General features: G+C 54.5%; 1 protein-coding gene across 3 annotated transcripts in view; it reads left to right on the top strand.

Moving 5' to 3' along the window:
* The window catches only part of PTK2 (protein tyrosine kinase 2), a 146,220-nt gene that overhangs the window by 10,358 nt on the left and 115,624 nt on the right, over nucleotides 1-20,238 (top strand). Inside the window, exon 1 of one of the 3 annotated variants that reach the window (XM_054590541.1) lies at nucleotides 15,183-15,279. The exons of the other annotated variants lie outside the window; for them this stretch is intronic. The gene's annotated coding sequence lies outside the window, so the exon portion shown is untranslated. Of the gene's footprint in view, nucleotides 1-15,182; nucleotides 15,280-20,238 lie in introns of those variants that run through there. 3 annotated transcript variants of the gene reach the window in all.

Genomic DNA, 20,238 nt, shown 5'->3' with positions numbered 1-20,238 from the left:
ATCTTAATTGTATTTTTCCCATTACCATTTAGTTCCCTTATACCCCCTCCCCCGAAACAATTACTATTTAATTAATATTGTTAACTGTATTCAGAGGCACCCACTGATATTTAAAACATGTGAAGGTGCTTGCTTGGGCACATACGTGTGAACGTTAGACAGGTCTTGTGGCCCCTGCTGAAATGCGGCTTGACTTCCAGTGTTTAAGAACATGGGGAAGGGGTCGGGTGTATAGCTCTGTCGCCTCCCTGAGGCCGTGCACTGAGATGGTGACAAAGTGAGGCGTTCAACAGTCCTAATGACCTGGGTCTTCAGCGCGGCCATGAGGTCTCTCCGTAAACTTGGAACCTGGAGCAGACCACGAGCTCCCTTCCTCTATCCCTCACTGCCCCCCGCCCCCGCCCCCCGCCTGTCTTCCTTATACTTGAGTCGCTGGGAATGGTAGCTCTGCTTTGCTCTGCTGTTTTGGTTTAATGCTCCTGAGAGCAGTACCCATCTGTTGTTTTACCTTGGTCAGTAAGGGGAGGAGAAGCATGTAGCTTAAATGGAGCAAAGTTCTTTGGAGAAATATGCTTAATGTCTTCTTTTACAAAATGGTTTTATGAGATCTTGAGAGACGAGGTAAGATGTGCGTGAGCTAACTCGTGTAGACAGAGTTCGTGTGGTGAGTGCGGAGGACGGGCCTCGGGTCTCCGCTGATGTTCTGGTGCAGGGGCGGGCAGCTTTCTCCCTGAGAGCCTGACAGTGAACGCTTCCGGCTTTGTGGGCCACACGTGCCTCTGTCACCAGGGCTCAGTCCTGCCCTGGCCACACAAAAGCAGCCAGGGACAGTGAGGACAGGAGCGAGTTAGCTGGTTCCTATTCAGTTTTATTCCTGGTCCCTCAAATTTGATAAATTCCATGTGCAATGAAATGTTATTCTTTCAGTTGTTTCTTTAATCACACGCGCTGTGAAGACCATTCTCAGTTCGTGGGCGTACAAAGACAAAGGGGCTGGGTTGGCCAGGCCGCAGCGGGCCCGCCGGCCTGGAGGAGGAGGGGATGGGCGCACACCTGGGCTCTGGAGCACACCTGCCCCCCGCAGGCCCCGGCGCTGCCACCGCGCCCCTACCGCCCCCCCCCCCTTCTCCTCAGCCCCCTAGCTCCTCTCCATCTCTGGTGGTGTTTGCATTTTACTTACTTTTACTTTCTTGCTCTGAGGGCAAAAGTGCCATATCCCCAGCACTTAAAACAGCGGCCACTCACTGTGTACTGTGTTCATCCTTATCTTTGTGTCAGTTTCGTCCTCTTTGACCTTTGTACTGAGGGAGCTATACCATGTGTGGTTTTACCTGACTTCCTTCTCGCACCCTGGCTGCTGCTGAGACTCACCTGCGGGGTGTGTATCGCTCCTCCATTTCCCTGTTGTGGTCGGGCCCTGCCTTTCACTGTGGCAGGCGCTGCTGTGCAGGCCCCGGCCGCGTGCCCGGGAGCGCGGGCGCTGGGCGCTGGGCCGGCCGGTCTCCAGCGTGCCGGGCTGCGGCCAGTTGCTCTCGCAGCGCTCGTCCCAGGTTACGTCCCTGCTGACGAAGGGGAGAGTGGCTGCTGGCCCTACACGCTTGCCAGCCGTTCAGTTCGTCGAGCTTTTTTTAGTTTTGCCATTGTGTTGAGTGTGAAATAATATCTGTTTGTGGCTTTAAATCGAACTTCCCTTGTTACTAATGCTGTTGAGCTTTTAATCTGTTGGCCCTCTCTCTTCTCCCTTTAGGAAGGACTTGTGAGGTCATTGGCCTGATTTTCTTTTTCTTTTTATGTTTTTCTTATTGTCTTGTAAGCTGTTCTTTCTATGTGTGAAGTACCATAGTCCTTTGTCATTTCTTCCAGCTTGTGGTTTGTCTTTTTATTTTTGGTGTCTTGGAACTAAAGTTCTTAATTTTAATGTCGTCTTTATCAACACTTTCTTCTATGATTAGAAATTTTTTTGTCTCATTGAAGGAAGCTTTCCTTACCTAAGGGCTAAATTTTGATGTGAGGTATTTTTATTTAGCTCATAAGGCATTTATTTTTCTATTCAATAAATATGTTTAATCTTTAGATGTATTTTCTAATTTCTATTAAGGATTCCTTTAAAATGTTTGATAAATTCCAAACGAGTGGATTTTTTTTGTACCTTGTTGTGACTTATCTCTAAAGTCGGACTGTCCCCACAAACTTCGTTGTGTATGAAACCAGTCCTTTGAAATGTTGTCCTAAGTAGACTCATATTGTAGTTCTCTTTGGCTGAGATCTTGGTCTAACGTAGAAACTTCTGGGCTCTGAGCTACTTAAACTCCTCTGCTGGATTTCTACTTTGGGTATGCAAAATAGATTTTAGTAACAGATTAGCCTAAGCTTTTAATTAGTAGAGCTTTTAATATTTTATTTTTTAAAAGATTTTGTTTATTTTTAGAGAGAGGGGAAGGGAGGGAGAAAGAGAAGGTGAGAAACATCGATCGGTGGCCTCTCGCACGCCCCCAGCCAGGGACCAAACCCTCAGCTTGCGCACGCGCCCTGGCCTGCGCCCTGACCAGCCTGCGCCCTGACTGGGAATCCAGACGGGGACCTCTCGCTGTGTGGGACGATGCCTAACCCAGTGAGCCACACCGGTCAGGGCGGGTTTCTGATGCTTTGTTTCTGCCTCTGGAAAGCCCTGAGCTGCCTCCTGGCCCGGGTCGAGGTGTTAAAGTGCAGGGCTGGCTTGACCCAGATGGAGGCCCGGGATAGCGTGCGGGCTCAGCCGACAGACGGGGGCTCATGCTGGGGCCGCAGCTGCCTCCCTTCAGTGGCATTTGCTAATTAAGCTGTTCAATTTTACTTTCTCGGGCACTGATTAAGAACAAAGGAAAGAAAGACAATTTTTAGTTGGTAGCTATTCCGAGGCCACTTAGCCTACTGCTCATTTTGGGTGTCCTTTTCACTTTTGTTTTGTTTGTTTACAAACAGTACCATTAAGTGGAAAATTATAAAAATGAACGACCCACGTTCAGTCCCGTCCTTCCCCGGAGTCCCCGGCAGGCGCGGGGGGAGGGGCAGGCCCTCTCACTGTCAGGGCCTCCCGCCTCGCGGGCAGAGGGCCTGGGCTCGGCAGCGGCGCTCTGTCTGTGGTCACGGGACTTGTGGCAGGTCGCTTAGTGTCTGTAGGTCCCAGTGTCCTCGCCTGTGGAGTCTGTGTGTGCTGTCAGCCTTTGAGGTTATGTGTGTGGCTGCGTGTAGAGCGGACACAGCTGTGAAGCGCCAGCATTTGCTGCTGAAGGCCAGACCAGACCCTCTGAGCTTAACGTGTCTTCCCCGGTTGGCCCTTGAGCCGGTCTGTCCGGCTCACGCCTTTGTCCAGCGCTTGTGAAGTGCCTGTCCCGCGGTGGGTGCAGGTAACAGTTGAGGGTGCGCAGTGCGACATGAGGACTCAGAGGGCCCGGCCCCAGGGCTGCGGAAGCTCAGGCGTCGCCAGACGGCAAACACCTCAGGCTTCGTGGGCCACGCAGGGCCTGCCCCGCCCCCCCCTTTTTTTTGCCCTTTAAAAAGGTAGGACTCGTTTTGGACCCAGGAGCTCTATAAAAATGGCTGTGGGCCAGATGGGGCGATCCCTGCAGATTCTGGCTGTGGGAAAGGACCTGCAGGTCAGGCGGGGGGAGGCAGGAAGCGCCATCCAGACAAGGGCACAGCTGTGCAAAGCGCGGAGGCCGCGGCCCTGAGAGCCGCACCGGCCGGCCCAGGGGGTGGGGGGAGGCGCTGGGGCGGGGGAGGAGGTGGAGTTGGCATTGCGGGTCGGGTCCGGGCAGCTTGTGGTTGATTCGGACGTAGAACAGGCTCTGAGGGGGCCGGCCGGGCTGGAGTAAGAGAGCCCAGGGAAGGGGGTGTCGCAGCGATGTGCTGTCCAAGGAGGGGGAAGCAGACCTTTGTCACTCCGGAAGTGGCTGCCCAGTGTCGCCTCATTGGTTAAGGGAGGGCAAAGTTCAGGTGGTCCGATGTAACAGCCTCTGTGCTTTCAGTCATGTAAGTAGGCCATACCAGTGGACGAAGAAAGCCTTGATCGGGATGCGGCCGGGGACGGGGGGCGGGGGCACGGGCGGCCCGCGCTGAGCGTCCGCTGAGCGTCCGTGCAGGCCCTGCGCTGGCGGACGCGGCGGCAGGGCCGGGGGCTGGTCCAGGGTAAGCCCAGCGTGGCTCCGCGCTTCTGCTCCGGTGGCAGGTCACGACGTCCTTCTCCTTGTAAGCGGATACTAGTGATCGAACAGCGGCTCTGAGGAGGAAACGTCCTCCCCTGGGTCCACGAACCCCAGAGACTGAGAGAGACTTGCGTGCGTGTGGGCGCTGCGTCCCTGGGGAGAGACCCTGGGGCTGCCATCCGATCTCAGAAGGGGCCCTGGGGGGCCATCCCTTGTTGTGAGAGGGTGGACACCTGCTGCCCCGGGCGCAGGGTTTGCAGCGGTGAGGAAAGGCCAGTCACCCGCTTCCCGGGAATGTCACCGCAGACGTAATTAGTAGGCCCGGTACTGCCAAGTCAGACGCAGGCGCGTGTCGCTGTCTTCTGAACCGAACCGTGCCAGCCAGCTATGGAGATCCTCGCCCTGGTCTCCCCTGCCCTCCAGAAGTCAGAACAAGGCGTGTTTTGGTACATAGGAGCCAGCCAGGTGTTTGGGACTCTAATTGGCGTGAACTGTTTTTGCTGCACCACTGTACGTGAGACAAAGCTACAGTTTTACACAATTAGGCATGTCTTACGAGTCCCATGGCTGTGAGAGATGGACAGATGTCGATGCTAAGCGTAGGATATGCCAACACCAAAAACGGGTGTAGTTCCTCTCCTGTTGAGTGAGATGCGTGTGGCTAATGAGCTGTGGCTAGTGAGCTGTGCCCCAGCGCCTCGGCGGTGAGCCCTCGGCGAGCTCGCGCAGCGCCGGGCCGGCTGCGCGGCTGGCGGGAGTCGTGGGCGTCCGGCCTCTGGGAGTCTAAGCGGGGTTCGTCTGTGCTGGACATCAGCGTGACTGCATGTCACTTGGGAATCGCAGACCACAGATGGCAGCAGTCCCTGCAGAGAGTGGGTGAGTTTGGGGAGAGGCGGCTGCCCTTGGGGGGGTGGCTGTTAGAACAAAGACATTGGAAACAGCTTAATCTCGGAGGACATTTTTCTTTTCCTATTGAGAAAAATTGTGGACTCCATTAAGCACAAAGTATCACGAATGGCAAAGGTATAAGAAATGATGGAATTTAGTGACGGTGTAGAAGTTAAAAGTGAAACATCACTTTCAAGATTTCAGTCTGGGGATAATTGCGATTCCGTGCTGGTGAAATATTTGAAGTCTCCGTGGGCTTAGGTCACGGCAAAGTTGAGGTGGCAGCTTGCTTTCTGTTTGGAAAAAATAGCGTTCGTCATATGCAGGTTTTCTACATTTGAATTTATTTTATTTTTAAAATATTTAATTTTAGAGGGAAAGGGAGGGAGAAAGAGAGGGAGAGAAACATCGATGCTGGTTGCCTCTCACACGCCCCCTTCTGGAGACTCTGCCCACAACCCAGGCGTGTGCCCTGACGGGGAATCCAACTGGCGACCCTCTGGTTCACAGGCTGGCGCTCAGTCCGCTAAGCCACACTGGTCGAGACTGAGCAAAGCCTTGCTAGGGTGAAGTTTAATTCTCTACTGCAGGAAGCCTAAAGAAATTATTATTTGTCGCTACTAGGGAGTTTAAGAAAGTATTGCTTTTAGGAAGAAGATACAGGTTGCAGACACATGCAGTATAATTTAACACAAAACTAAAAAATCAATTTCTACACGTAAGATGTCTCCAGAAGTGTGTCATACTTGACACTTCTAATGTTTTTATCAGGAATGTGAATGAAGGTCAGGAGTCGTGGTGGGAGACAGCTCATTTGTAGAATCAGAATTTTAAAATATTTTGACAAGTTATAATGAAGTGCTAAAGTCAGTAAGGTAGAATTTATCAGGAATAAATGTATAATGGCGGATTTAAGTTAAAAAGGAAACCAACTGAGAAAGTTGAAGAACTCTTTTAGATTCTCCTCGATATTTGCCTATTGGAACGTCCTTATGTTGCAGGTTAATCCCTTCAAACTGACGGTTGGTCTGTCCGCTTCATTTTTCAACTGCATGTGCCCACTCCGTGCCTCTGTGTCACATTTGGTAATTGCAGTGTTTTAGGCTTTTCCATGGTTAGTCTGTTGGTCATGGTGATCTGCGACCAGTGAGCTTCGATGTTCCCACGGCAGGTGTTTCGGGGTGCCACAAGCCGCGCCCTGTGAGACGGCAGACCTAACTGAGGACACTTGCCGTGTGTGCGGTGACTGCCCCTCTGACTGCCTCTCCCCATCCGTTCCTGCCGCCTCCTCGGGCCTCCCTGTTCTGAGACACAGCAATCTGGAAATTAGGCCAGTTAATAACACTGCGAGGGCCCCTAAGTGTTCAAGTGAAAGGGAGAGTCTCCTGTCTGTCACTTTAAAAGCTGGAAATGATTAAGCTTCGTGAAGAAGGTGTGGCAAGCGAGGCCTCTTGTGCCAGTTAGCCAAGCTGTGAATGCAAAAGAAAAGCTCTTGAATGAAATTAAAAGTGCTACTCAGTGAATACACAGGTGATAAGAAAATGAAACAGCCTTATTGCTGATAGGGAAGAAGTTTCAGTGGTTTGGATAGAGCATCAAACCAGACACATCATTCCCTTAAGCCAAATCCTAATGCAGAACAGCGCTGTCGATTTCTCCCAGTCCTCTGAAGCTGAGAGAGGTGAGGAAGCTGCGGAAGGAAAGTTGGAAGCTGGCAGGGGTGGGTTCATGAGGTTTAAGGAAAGAAGCTGTCTCCGTAACCTAAAAGCACAAGGTGAAGCCGCAAGTGCTGATACAGAAGCTGCAGTGAGTTCTCCTGAAGACCTGGCTAAGGTGGTTCATGAAGGTGGCTGTGCTGAACAGATGTTCCCTGGAGACGAAACAGCCTTCTTTCGAAGAAGACGCCCCCGGGGACTTTGATGGCTGGAGGGGAGAAGTCAGTGCAGGCTTCCAAGGAGAGGCTGGCGCACTCGTTGGGGGCAAATGCAGCTGTGACTTCCAGTTGAAGCCAGCGCCCATTTACCATCCAGAAGCCTGTGGGCCCTTAGCATCATGCCAGCTCTGCGCTGCCGGTGCCCCATCCACAGATCGCCGAGCCCGGCGGACAGCACGCCTGTGTGCAGTGTGGTTTGCTAGCCCGCTCCTGAGACCTGCTGCTTGGGCGAGAAAAGGTGCCGTCCAGGACAGGCGCGCCTCCCCCACCCCCCCGCCCCGGCATTGCCGGCCTCCCCTGCGCCGATGGAGGTGGACGGTGGGATGAGCGGCGTGTTTAGGCTGGCGCAGCGCCCGCCCTGCGGCTCCTGGGCCCAGGAGTCCCCTTGACGGCCTGGTTATCTGAGGAATGCGCTTCGTAAAGCTGTGGCTGCCGAGGGCAGCGATTCCTCTGAGGGGCCGGGCAGAGTCTTTCGAGGACCTTCTGGACGCCAGCAGGAGCATTCACGGGGCATGGGAAGGGGCCTAAACACCACACCAGCGGGGGTTTGGAAGACGTTGGTTCCACCCTCATGGGTGGTCCTGAGGGGCTCACGGCGCCCGTGGCGGTTCACTGCGCGTGCGGGCGGGACAGCGAAAGGACTAGGGCTGGCAGTGGGGGCCGGAGCTGGGGCCGCGTGCCGGCGGCCGCAGGGCAGGGCAGGGCCGATGGACGGGGAGCGGTTCTACAGGCGAGCGGCGCGCTCCTCCCTGCGGCGGGGTCTGCCCTGGCGGAGAAGCTGTGGAGGCCGTCGGCTGGATGACGAGGACCTAGGCTGTCACGTGCACCCGGCGGAGGGGCAGCGGCGTGGTTTGAGGGGACGGACCTGTCTGCTGCAGGCGACATGCTGCCAGGCAGGAGCTCAGCATAAAAGGCAGAGTGGGTCGGCGCGGCCGACGCCGTCGCTGTCCTGCACTAAGGAAGGCCGCAGCCGCCCCAGGCCGCCGCGGCCAGCCCCGGTCGGTCAGCACCACCACGGCGGCGAGGCCCGGCCCCAGCCGCAGAGCCAGGACTTGCTGAGGGTTCAGGTGATAGGAAGCACTTTTTAGCCCTGAAGTATTTTTAAAATAAGGTACATTTAGGAGACAGAATGCTTTTGCTAACACTGTAGGCTGTGGTACAGTGTAAACATAACATGCATGCACTGAGAAACCAAAAAGTGTTCCTGTGCCTTGCCCTGTGGAGACATTGTTTTTTTTGCAGTGGTCCGGCACTGACCTGCAGCAGCCAGAGCCACTGTACAGCGCGTTAGGGTCTGTGGCTGCCGTGGGAAGGGCTGGCGGAGCTGGGGGGCGGGCCCACCAGCGAGTGCTTGCCGGGGTGCGCCCGGGCCCCTGCGGGCTGGGCGGTGCGGGCCTCGGCTGCCGGCCCCTGCCCCGGAGGGCGCGGCGCTTGCTGGGCCTCTCAGAGGTCGCCGGGACTCCCAGGAGCCGCTCCAGGTCCTGCTGCCAAAGTCGGCGAGTTCTTCTCCTGCGTGCAGCCCAGCGTCCGCCCACACGGGCCTGCGGAGTGGAGTAGTGTTCTCCTCCGTCTCGCCAGCCGAGTGCCCTGCAGGCGTCCGCCAACCCTGAGTCGCAGCAGGACGGGGTTCTTGGGCAACGTAGTTCTGGCGCTTTCTCTGTGACGCACCGGAGAATGTGGAAGGGGTGGCAGGGATGGAGAATTGACAGTGGTCAGGCCACCGGTCTAAACTGGAGATAGAGTTTTGAAGTTGTTAGCGCAGGGACGGCGTTTAAAGCGAGGAGAGAGGACGGGGCCGGGGGCTCTCGAGCTCCTTGGTTGGAGAGAAGAAGGGACAGCACCCGTGAGGCTGGAGGGAAACCAGAGGGGGCGTCCTGGAAACCAAGAGGAAGGGGTGGGAACAAACTCCTGTCAGCCATTGCGGAAAGGCCACGTGAACCGGAGGCCTGACCCTTAGAGCGAGGAGCCTGCAGGTTACTGGCGGTCTTGGAGAGACTTTTCCGTGGGCAGTGGGGGCCAAAACCAGTGGGTCCAACAGGTAAAGGGGGAGGAGACTTTGTGGTGGCGAGTGTACTGAGTGTGTGCCTCTTCATAGGATTGTTTGTAGGCTAACCCCGACCTTTGTCTCATCTCAGTATTGGCTTCTCTTGATTTCCAGTCCTCCACGTTAAACGGTGTGTTCGGAGACTTGGTCGTGTTTGAGTCTGCCCACGTGGTGGTTGGAATCCCAGCCTTCCGCCCCCGTCCCCGGCTGCGCTCACCCCCTGAGCTGCCCCAGAGCTCTGGCCGTAGCTCGGCAGGCTCTCTCTTCGCCGTCCCCTGGAGAGGCAGGGCGGGGTGCGTGCATCCCCTCCTCCGCGGACCTGGGGCCCTCGCGGGCACAGACGCCTTCCACTGCTCAGGTGACGGGCACCTCCCTGCCTTGGTGTCCCTTGGTCAGTTGTCTCTCCCAGTCCCTGCGGGAGATGCTGCTCCTCATTCTCGGATTCGCTTCCTGGGTCCTTTCGGTGTCTCTCTCAGGGACACAAAATGGCCCTGTGATAGGCCACCGGAGCCACTGGTTTTGTTGACTGTGATCCAAGAGTTGCCTGGTTTTGACTATTAACTGTGTCTATTAAATAGTTTTAGTAGAAGAGCGTTTAATGCTTTGAAGACTTTGACAGAATGGAATTTTCTGGGGCTCTTATTTTCAGTGCAGAATAGAACAGGCTTTGACTCTCAGATCTGATCCTCGCCCTGTGTGGTGTCGACCAAATTACGTAAGTTCTGCATCTGTTTATTCATCTGGTAAGGAGAGGTTATTCTAACTCTACTGCAAATGTGGTGTAACATAGTTCTTAGTACATGGCTAGTCATATAAATAATGAAAATCTCTTTAGGGAAGAATCACTTGATGCTCAGCAAATACAGTTCCTAACAATGTAGTTTTTTCTACTGTGGAAATGTAAAGTCCGGCTTTAATCATTCCCTGATTCAGTTTGATTCGATCGTCTTAAGAACTGGAAAGCAGTTACATTCATCATTTACTCGGCATCTGTAACAGGAGATTTATTATTATTGCTAATATTGGTTTTTCAAAATTGAGTAACTTTACCTCTTCTTTTCTCTTAACGTTTTCATGTAGCCAACAGCTCAGCGTCAGTGGCGGGCAAACCCTGTACGGGGCGCGGCGGGGCGGGGTCAGCAAGACACAGTCTCCCCACCTGTGGTGGCGCCACAGTCCAGTGTTAGAGTGTTTTTAGCCAGAAAATTACTTGAAACATAAAGAAGCTTTTCTTGGCCCAGATGATTTTCATAATCCTATTTACATCCTTCATATAGTTTTGGTTTGTCCTAAAGTTACCTCTGACCTCTGCCCGTTCAGAGCACAGGCTGCAGCCTCAGTGCAGAAAGTGCTGTGGGCTCAGCGTGCGGCCAGGGAAGCCTGTGCGGAGTGGCCGTCTATTTTGGACATTGGAGACGTTCACAAATAAATCGTTAGGATGTTATGGGTTAAGAAGCAGTGGGTTTGGGCCTTATGTAGCAGCTAGCGATCCAGCTGACCGTTTCTTTTGCAGGGGCTCGGCCTACCTGCGTAATTCCAGTCACATGTCGTATAACTTGTCAGTATGTCATAGTGAATGTTACTCAGCTTTAAGAAGAGTTTTCCTGTTGTGCTGGCTTTGGAAAGCCCAAGCCGTGTCCATTGTTTTAACATATTATATGGTTTATTTGGGGAAGCCAGAATACCATCATGGTTTCAAGAGTGCCGATAAGCCAGTTTTGAACCCCTGATGTCTCCGTTGTTTGCTGTGACCTTGGAAAGTTTCTTAATTCCTTTAAGATTCGGTTTCCTTCTGTGTGAAATGGGGATAGCAGTCGGACCAGTCGAGGAGCTGTGCCCGTGAGGCCTCCGGGGAGGGCCGTGGCCTGGAGACGCCGCACCAGTGGGAGGCGCTGGCGCGCCACGGCCCGTCGGCGCTGGGACCCGGTGGGAGGAGTGTGGTAGGAAGCGGGCCCAGCCCGATGCGCACGGACAGGAGAACACTGCAGGCCGTGAGGAAGTGTGTGAATTATTTCACGTGTTGGTGACACGCAGATTTCGTGTGCGACAGTGGGGGGTGCGGCGGCCTGGTACGGAGGGGACGGGTTTTGCGTGGCCCGAGCGCCCACCTAGACCTGCCGTCTCACGCGCACCCGTTCCTGCCTGAGAGGCCGAGGGCCGCCCTCCCGGGAGCTTCAGGGAGCGGACAGCTTGTGTTGCTGTGTAATGAGCCAAGTTTGGTTTTTCTTTATCCATTGGGAACAGAATATTTTAAGCATTTTGATTATACATTTTGGGAAATATCCACTTTTCTGTCTTATTTGAACTAGTTCAGATGTTTGTGCTTGCATTTGATTAATTCCACAGTTAGATGCGCAGGTTCGCACTGTTGCTGGTGACAGGATCGACCAGGGGCAGATGGGCTGAATGCAGCCGTCGTCGCCCGCGCGCTCAGGCGGCCCCCGCGCGGCGGGCCGGGCGTCGCTCAGATGGAGTGTTGCCGCTTGCTTGAGTTCTCCTTAGCACGCAAGACGAAGGCACCCACAGCCTGCGTGCCCGGCATTCGTTCACGGGTTAAGTCCGTCACGTGTCAAGTCCATGGCTATTGACTGGGCCGAGCGGGTTTGCTAGAGGGCGCGAGGCGGGGTGTGGGGCCGGCGCGCGCCAGGCCTGGGCAGAGCGGGCGTCTTGCCTTCCACGTAGCAGGGACAGGAAAGCCAAGTGCAAGAGACTGGCAAGGTTTTAGTGAGTGACGTTTTCAGGTTTATACTTCTAACAGAAAAGGGCAAAAAAACCCTTGGAGGGCCTCCGAGCCACACGTGTTACCTGCGTGCTACGGCTGACAGGGGCTTCTGGTTCTGTTTTATTTATTTCACTGCAGTTGTCCTTAATTCTGCTTAACTTATGTATGTGGTAGGTAGGTCCTGAGGCCGCAGAGCCGGAAGAGGCTGTCGTTGTCCTTAGAAGCCTGCCGTGTGAGCGGGGAAGAAGCGGACCAGTCAGCTTTAACACCCACTCCAGTGCGTGTGTTAAACGGGAGGCGTGACCGCCGGAATCTTTTGGAGCAGGGCTGGGCCTGTCCTGCTCGCTGCTGCGTGTGCAGTCCCAGGACAGTGCGTGGCATGCGCCGGTGCCTCCGTCCGCAGGGCTGCTGAGGGCAGGGATGCTGCGGGACGCAGGGGAGCGGCGTCTGCCCGGGGCGGGAGGCGGCACCCAGCTCGCGGGCCCTGCCAGGGGCCGAGGATCGGGGGTGGGGCAGCAAGCGGGGCAGGTGGCGTGATGGCGCAGGTTGTTCCGCGAACTGACAGCAGTAACATTTGCTGGAGTGCAGCGCTCACAGGCGACAATGGCGGGAGGAGTTGGGCCGGCGGGTTAGGCTGGGCCTGCTCCACAGGGTCCACGTGCTAGGAGCCAAGTGTCCCCATGCCCAAGCTAGTCCTTTTCACGCAGCCCGACGCGCGTGGTCTCAGAACAGCATCCTCGGGCCTTGCGGTCGACATCCGCTCGTGGCAGCTGGACTGGTGAAATTCCGTACACTACTGGTGAGCTTTTCATCTTTTGGGGAGAATGAGAATATGGAATAAACATTTACTTTCTCAAGAGGAAAAAAGTAGTTTAAACTCTTCCAGAGCAAGCGAGGTCTGCGAGTGTTTGAGTTCCATTTCCCCACAAGAACGCAGGTATGCGCCGTGGGCGCGCGGTCTGTGAGGGAATGGCAGGGGAGGCTTTGCCTCCGTGTGGGGCGCTGTAGCAGGCACGGCCCCGCGTGCTGGGCGGGGATGGCTGGGCCAGGCGTGGCCCTCTCCACCGGGTCTTTCCAGAGAGGAGACCGCAGGACGCGCGGGTGGGGAGCCGGCGGTGGAGCTGTGCACGGGGCAGTGTGATGGGTGGGCAGTCCCTGCTTCTTAGCCCTTTTTCTACCCGTTGCTTGTTTTCCCCATGCTTTTCGGTCGCCCCCTAGTAGATTTCCCACAAAGTCAGTCACGTGGACTTACCTGTTCTTCACGTATTATTTCTGGGAGGCAGTTTCCAGGAGACCTCTATTCTCCCCTTTTCCGAGCGGTCTCTCCTTACGCCTTTTGGTCTGCTGCTCACAGATGTTCCCTGGCTCCCATTCTTTGGGTTTTCTCCAGAGTCGGGTTTGGTGTTCACGTTACCTCGTCTTCGTCCTTCTTGGCTGACTTCTTAGTTTTGGTGGAGTGTGTCCTCCAGGGGTCTGTGGCGGTAAGAAGGCGGTGCAGTGCCTCCGGGTGTGGCAAGGCGGCCCCTACCCGGCTCTGGGGGAGCCGCCCCCGCCGGGCTCGTGCCCTCTCCCAGGGCACAGCCGCCCTCCCAGGAGCTCGGGTGTTCTGGACCCCACAGTTTCCTGGTGTCCGCGTGAGTTCCTCCAGGGGCTTTCTGACACAGGGTGCTGGGAGGCGCCCTGTGTAAGGCTGTGCTAGTTGGGAATGCGATGGAGCGTTTGGCTGGGTGTAGAGTTCTGCATTGATGGTCCTTTTCTTTCATAATAGCAAAGGTACCGCTCCATTGCCATCTTGCTTCAGAGTTACTGTTTTTGAATTCAGAAGTTCTAATTTTTTATTCTTCGTATGTAATATTTTTTCCCTCTCATCTTTAGAGGCTTGTAGACATTTTAAACTGTGTCCAGGACTTCTGAAACGTCAGGATGGGGCACAGCGCTGTGGGTCTGTTTTTATTTACTGTTGTGCATGTTCTCCCATCTCTCTACCCTGCAAACTTGTAGTCTTCAGTCCTAGGAAAATTTTCTGGAATTGCTGTGTTGAAAGTCTTTACCCCATTGTTTTCTCATTCTGTCTTTTGGGAAGTCCTGTCAACCAGAGCTGGGCTCTCCTGGGCAAGTTCTGTAATTTTCTTACACTTTCCCTCCACGATAGTTTTCTTTCCCCTTCCTGCCTTTTTAATGCAACTTTGAGGAGATGCCTTCAATTTGACTTAAACTCCTTTAGTTTTTTAAGTTTGTTTTTAGGGTCTTTAATTTCTAAGACCTCTTATGCAGTTCTTTTAAAAGAGCCTCCTATTTTGTTTATTGATTGCAGTGTCTTCTTACCTCTAGGTTATTGATAGTTTGTGTAATTTCAGCTTCAGCTTCCTTGCTTCCCTCCTCTCCCTCCCTCCTTCCTTTCCTCCTTCCCTCCTTCCTGCCCCGCCCTGAGCGGTGGGGGGGCGGGGGGGGGCGGGGGGCCTCTGACATTGTGTCAGGATATTCTTGGTAGGCCTTTGTGGGGAACCCCCAGAGCAGGTTTCTTTGGGTTTCCCTTCTTGGGCTGATCGGATTCCCTGAGCACGTCCTCCCTGTTTCTGCTCTGCAGGCCCCCGGCTGTGGAATTCTGGGAGTTGAGTGTGTGGGTGGGAGAACGGGCGGGCGGTGCGGAGCCGTCTCTGTAGTGTGTGCCCAGAGACTGAATCCACCTCTGTTTTCTACGGCTGGGCAGGGCGCCTTCGGTCCAAAGACGCCACTTTTCCCAGGGACCGACCCTCAGTCTTCCGTCCAAGCAGGGGAGTCCCAAGGAGGCGTGGTGTTGAGCTCGAGCCGTGGGCGCACAGCTCCCCCACCTCTGGGTGCACAGCGCCGCCCGGGAGTCCCCCGGACCCCGCGGAGGCTTGGCAGCGGATCGCGGGGGCTTCCGCGCCGGCCGAGGCCCTGGCTTCCTGGCCTCCTGGCCCTGCGGCTCGTCAGGCTTCCAGTCTTTTTGGAGCCCTGCTTCCTCTGAGTTTTTTCTCCTGCTTTTTTTCCTACTTGTTTTGGTCTCAGTCTTCATGTGAGAACTAAGCTTTTCTCACAACTTCCAAAATGTTATTCTTTTTTCCCTTTTAGTTCTCCCTGTGCTGTTTAAAAAGTTCCGAATGCCTCCTCGGTGTAACGGCCGTGGGAGGGCGCAATAGATGTGCGGACTCGGTTGCCGTGTTAATCAGGGGCTGTGCTGTGTTCCTGTGGTTCCGAGTTACTCTGTGCGCTTTCCTCGCTGGGATGCTGGCGTGAAGGCAGGGGCGTGGCGTCGCCGTTTCTCCCAGTCATCCTGCAGGGCAAGCACGGTCAGGGCGCAGCGGGCCGTGAGTGGGCCCGCGCCGCGGGCCTTGGCCACCGTGGTGGCGCAGCGGGGCCTGCTCCCAGGCACGCTGTCTGTCTTGTCAGGCTCCCTCCAGCGGCTGTGGGAGGAGGACAGAGAAACTAGCGTCTCCTGCAAATCATCACCTGACTTCCTCACAGAGTGACTGTGGCCTTCTGACCTGTGAGTATGGTTCTCTCGTGCTTGCTCTTTGGTTTTTTGTTTTGTTTGATTTTTCCTTCACCTGCTCTGGGGTTACTTTGACACACAGGAGAAACAAACAAAATGTGTTGATTTTGCAGACGAGGCGAGGGGGGAAATGTGAGTTGTTCAGTGCCAGTGCGTCCGTAAGTACTTCGCGTGTGTTTTTCTGCCACTGCCAGTGACAACATATGCTTGAGGACAGTGCCCGGTGCGCTGGCTGAGTCCCCACAAGAACCCTAGGGGCAGGGTCGCTCTTCTCCCCAGTTCACGTCGCGTAACCAAAATACGGACGGGTTCGAGGTCGCTGCGGTAGCAGGCGGCGAAGGCGGGTGCGGACTGTGTGGCTGCAGCCTGTGCCCTTTGCTGAGAGGTGGCTCTCCTGGGCCTGGGGTGCCGCTGCTGGCTGCGCCTGTGGACTCTTCGCCACCTGGCCGGGCCTGGCCTTCTGCTGGGACGGAGGGTGCTGTTCCAGGGGGGCCTCCCTCCAGGAGGCGGGGGCGGTGCGGTGAGACAGGTGTCGTGTGCTCTGCGCTCACAGACCCAGTTTTGGTTATTTGGCGGTGACTTTCCCATTTTAACGAGAGGAAACCTGAGCTCCAGAAGGATGGAGTTATTTTGTGTAATTTGTTAAGTTGTAGCTTTGAGGCTTGTTTTGTGCTCACAGATGGGAAGTTCTAAGGTGGCGGTTCTGTCCTGGTTGTCTGATTTCCAGACTGCTCTTCCTGGTAGTTAGTGGTAAACTTAGGACAGGTAGTCAGTAAAAGATTCACTCTCTGGGGGTGTGGGTGTTCGCAAACATTCGTTTTACCTATGTGTTGTTAGGGTAAAGCCTCATGAACTTGGACTTCATGGACTCAGAATTCATGATAATTTATGATCACGTTGAACTTGGCTTTGGCAGTGTCTTTGTCTGAGATGTCCAAGGGGCAGGGCCTTGGGTTTCTATTTCATTTCCTTCTGAGGGTCAGTTTACGCCCCTCCTTTGTTCTCCTCTCTCCCCCAAACCCACTTCCATTTCTGCAGAAGGTAGGTATTAGGGAAAGGAAGTTGTGTCGTGCCGCTTCAGTTTCCTAGCAGGCCTGCAAGTGCGGCTCCTGTTCCCCTGCTCCCCTGCCCGTCACGGGCCACAGGAGGGCCCGCTCTGCGCGTGCTGTGCCCGGTGAGGCCGTGTCACAGGCTGGGAGGAGGTCCCAGCCCAGCTCTTGCTGCCCTGCGCTGACCCCTGCCCCCCCGCCCCGCCCACGGGGTGTGTTTCTTTCTACAGCAGTGCATTTGTGTTTTGGGGGGTAAGCCTGTTTCTGTGAGTCTTTGAGGGCAAAGGTTTTATTTCATCTCTACATCTTTCCTGCATAAGTCACAGGTAGTTTCCATTAAATGCTAAACAAAGGACTGTTGATGCTTACCACGAAATACGTTCTCTTTTCTTACTTTTCTTAGTTCTATTTTTCTTAGTAGATCTGAACAAGAGGGAGACTATCAGGTGTGACTTAAATAATAGCGACCTCAGCTGTGGGGAACAGTTCATCTTGGAAGTGCCCAAGACAGCTTCATGGAAAGGCAGCGTTAGCAAAGGCAGCACAGAATTTTCTTCATGCTGCTGTGCAGTGGCCTGAGGCCTGCGCGTAGCCGGGTGAGTGACTGGGTGGCTTGGACCAGGGTGGTAGCGTGGGGCGGGGGTGGCATTGGGTCCAGGATGTATTTTGAAGGCAGAACCAGTGGGATGTGCTGACAGACGGGATGCGGGGGTGAGGAGGAAGGGCGAAGGGTCCTCTCCAAGCCCCAGGCCTGGCAGCGGGAGGGACAGGGCATGGGTGGGTGTGGTTTAGGGGGCCGTCGAGGGGGTCCCGCTCAGGCATTTTTAGATTAGAGGTGTCTGGCAGGGGTCCCAGGCATTTGGAAACAGGAGTTTGGAAGAGAAGTTCTAGCTGGAAGTGGGAATGGAAGCCAAGGGCCACCGTGGGGGTGGCCTTGTCTCCAAGTGCCCTGAGCCGGGCTGGCAGTCGCTGTTGTTCTGGGGGCCAGGAGCAGGGAGAGCGCAGGCAGGTGGGAGGGAAGCCGGAGGCACTGGCCTCTGGGGAGGAAGGGGAGAGAGTGTTTGCAGGAGGAGGGCTGGGTGGCTCTGCAGCCACTGGCCGCCCCCCCGCCCCGCTGTGGCTGAGGGGACGAAGGCACTGAGGGCTCGCCTTTGGCCTGTGGGTTTAGCGGCCCGTCACCTTGGGGTGCCCGGAGCAGTGCTGGGAGTGTGGCCGGAAGGGGAGCCTGGCGGTACCCGGGGCGGGGAGGGGATGAAGCCTCAAGAAGCAGTGAGACAAAGACTGTGTCTAGGTGAGGCGGGCCCGGGGGGTCATGGTGATTGTCTCCCGTTTTCGTTGTCTGGGTGATCAGCTTTTCCCAGGCACCGGACCGCCCGGCCAGGTCGGTGAGGGAACAGATGGCGTCATTTTAGGGTTTGCTGCCTTTATTAAAGTCCAGCCATGAATTTAGGAGTTTGCTGGTCCAGGGTTAAAAAAAAAAAAATACATTGCAACTCTTTCAAGTAAAATGGGTAATGCTTTGACAGTTTAGTTATTAGGGCTCCGGTCCTTGAAAAAGAAGCATGAAGTGTTTTTATTGTTCCCAGAAGGGAAGATTTAAAATTGAGTGGTTGTATTGAGCGAGCCTCCGATAACGGTGCTTCTCCTTTCACAGACCCGGGGGTGAGATGCCCCGGGGGGTGGGGAGCGGGGGTGGGTGGGCATGGGGCCTGCGGGAGAGACCGGGCGTGGGCGTGGGTGTGGAGCTGGACATGCGTGGCCAGGGCCGGAGCGCTCGGTTATCGAGATAGCTAATAGTTCACTGCAGTGTTTTTGAAAATAAATAAATTAATGCCCAAACCCAGGATAAACATGACACTGAAGTGTAAGCGAAGGCAGAGTCAGTGTCACCCGTGCGGCCTCTGCCCCACGTTTTTGTGTGCAGCACTGTTCCTTGGTTCAGTTTTTACTACTGACTTTGGGTTTACTTTGCTCACATTTTTCTCATTTCTTAAGGCAAAACCATCATGTTTTTACTGTTGAAGTATAAGCACCCAAAGTTAAAAATTTCTAAGTACTCTTAGCTGCATCCTAGATTTTGATGTTCCATTTTTAATATTCTGTTGTAAACACTTTTTAAATTCCTTTTGATGGAGTACTCGACCCATCTGTTATTTACAAAGGATTGTTTACTTGGAAAATATTGGGGACCTTACTATAGATATGTTTTTAAAATAGTTACTCCTTGTGTTCATTTATTTTGAACAGAGAATACACAGGGCACAGAATCTAAGCGCATGCGCGGTAAGTGAAGGCCTCCCTCTCCAGCCCCATTTTCTCCCCGCGAGCCGCTCTTCCCGGTGCCCACGCGACCTCCAGAGGCGCTGTGTGTGCAAACAAGGACGTGCGCACGCGCATGCTTTCCTCTCGCTTTGTACTGACATACAACACTCGGGTAATCTCTGTGCCTCTTTTATTACTTGAAATATCTATCGAAGAAAATCATTGCATTTTAAAGGGGATTGCCCTTCCTTTTTAAATGTTATATGTTGCTGACTGTTTTCCTGTCATTGAAAATTTATCATCAAACATATTTTTAATGCATGGTTTTAATCGTATAGTTGCTCCTTTCGATATTCCAAACTTGTCTCACTAAGTTCCTTCTGCTGAACTTGTAGGCAGTTCCCAGTTTTTTCCTGTTGCAAATACACCTGTGAATTGGTTAAGCCTCAGGCTGCCTTAACCCATATGGGTTTGTTGGAGGTTTCTTAGAGGGACAGCAGCTGGCACTGCAGGTGCCGTGGCTCGTGTGCTCGTCTGCGCCCGGGCCCTGAGCTCCTGGGGCCGGGACTCTGCCTCAGGGTTTTGGGACGCTCGTGCTCGTCCATCGCAGAGGTGCGGGGCGACGCACTGGGAGCAACGCGGAACCTTCGTGTGAGCCGGGTGCTCGCAAAGCCCCTCTGCCTTCGAGGGTTGACTCTCGAAACCACTGTGAAGGGAGGTGCTGGGTGTAGCTTTATTTAACTGATGAGAAAACCAAGTTAAGGTGCGAGGTTAAAAGAAAAGTGCCCATGCCCTGGCTCGGGTGGCTCAGTGGATGGAGTGCCAGCCTACGAACCGGAAGGTCCGCAGCTCTATCCCCGGTCGGGGCACAGGCCCGGGTTGAGATCCATGTGTCTCTCACATCGCTGTTTCTCTCCCTCTCTTTCTCCCTCCCTTCCCCTCTCTCTAAAAATAAATAAATAAAATATTTTAAAAAAAGTGCTCACGGGCACACCTCTAGTAGGTAGCCAAGTTGGGATTCGGAGGACCATGGAAGTGACGCTGAGGGGTGGCATTAGGCTTTCGGGCTTACGGTGGTGGGGAAGGTGGCAGGCCCTGGGCTTGGGGGCCGCAGCGCTTTGGCCGAGTCCGGTTGTGCCCCGCGTCCTCTCCCTGTCTGAGCCTCGTGTTTTCCTGCCGGAAAACGGTGCTCTCACACCGCCCCTTAGCGGCCCCGCGTGCGGTGCTGGGCCGGCCTTAGCCCCGGACGAGCTGCAGGCTTTCTCTCTTCCCTCCACTCGCGCTTGGGCACGTTCTGGCGCTTCAGGGCTTTTCTCCTCACCTACACAAATGGACGTAATTGTATCAAATTTGCAGGTTTGTTGTAGAATATAAACAAGAGTCATTCTTTTAAAGTGGTTTTAACATTTTTAAGTTTTTTTATTCTGATAAAAAGCACAGAACATAAAATTTACCATCTTAACCATTTTAGGTGGACAGTTCAGTAGCGTTACCTGCACTCATAGCCAGAGTTTTTTGTCTTGGAAGTCCGAACCTCCATACCCGTCGAGCAACCGCCCCGTCCCCGCCCACAGCCCCCGACAGGCTCGCTCTTTCTGACTCCGTGAATTAGGCTGCTCTCGGTTCCTCACGTGGTGTTTGT

Source organism: Pteronotus mesoamericanus, unplaced genomic scaffold (genome assembly GCF_021234165.1).
Source record: "Pteronotus mesoamericanus isolate MK-2021 breed Mesoamerican mustached bat unplaced genomic scaffold, CSHL_Meso_final scaffold_174, whole genome shotgun sequence".
Taxonomy (NCBI): Eukaryota; Metazoa; Chordata; class Mammalia; order Chiroptera; family Mormoopidae; genus Pteronotus; species Pteronotus mesoamericanus.
The sequence above is the reverse complement of the archived record's forward strand: the minus strand, read 5'-3'. Positions and strand labels throughout refer to the sequence as shown.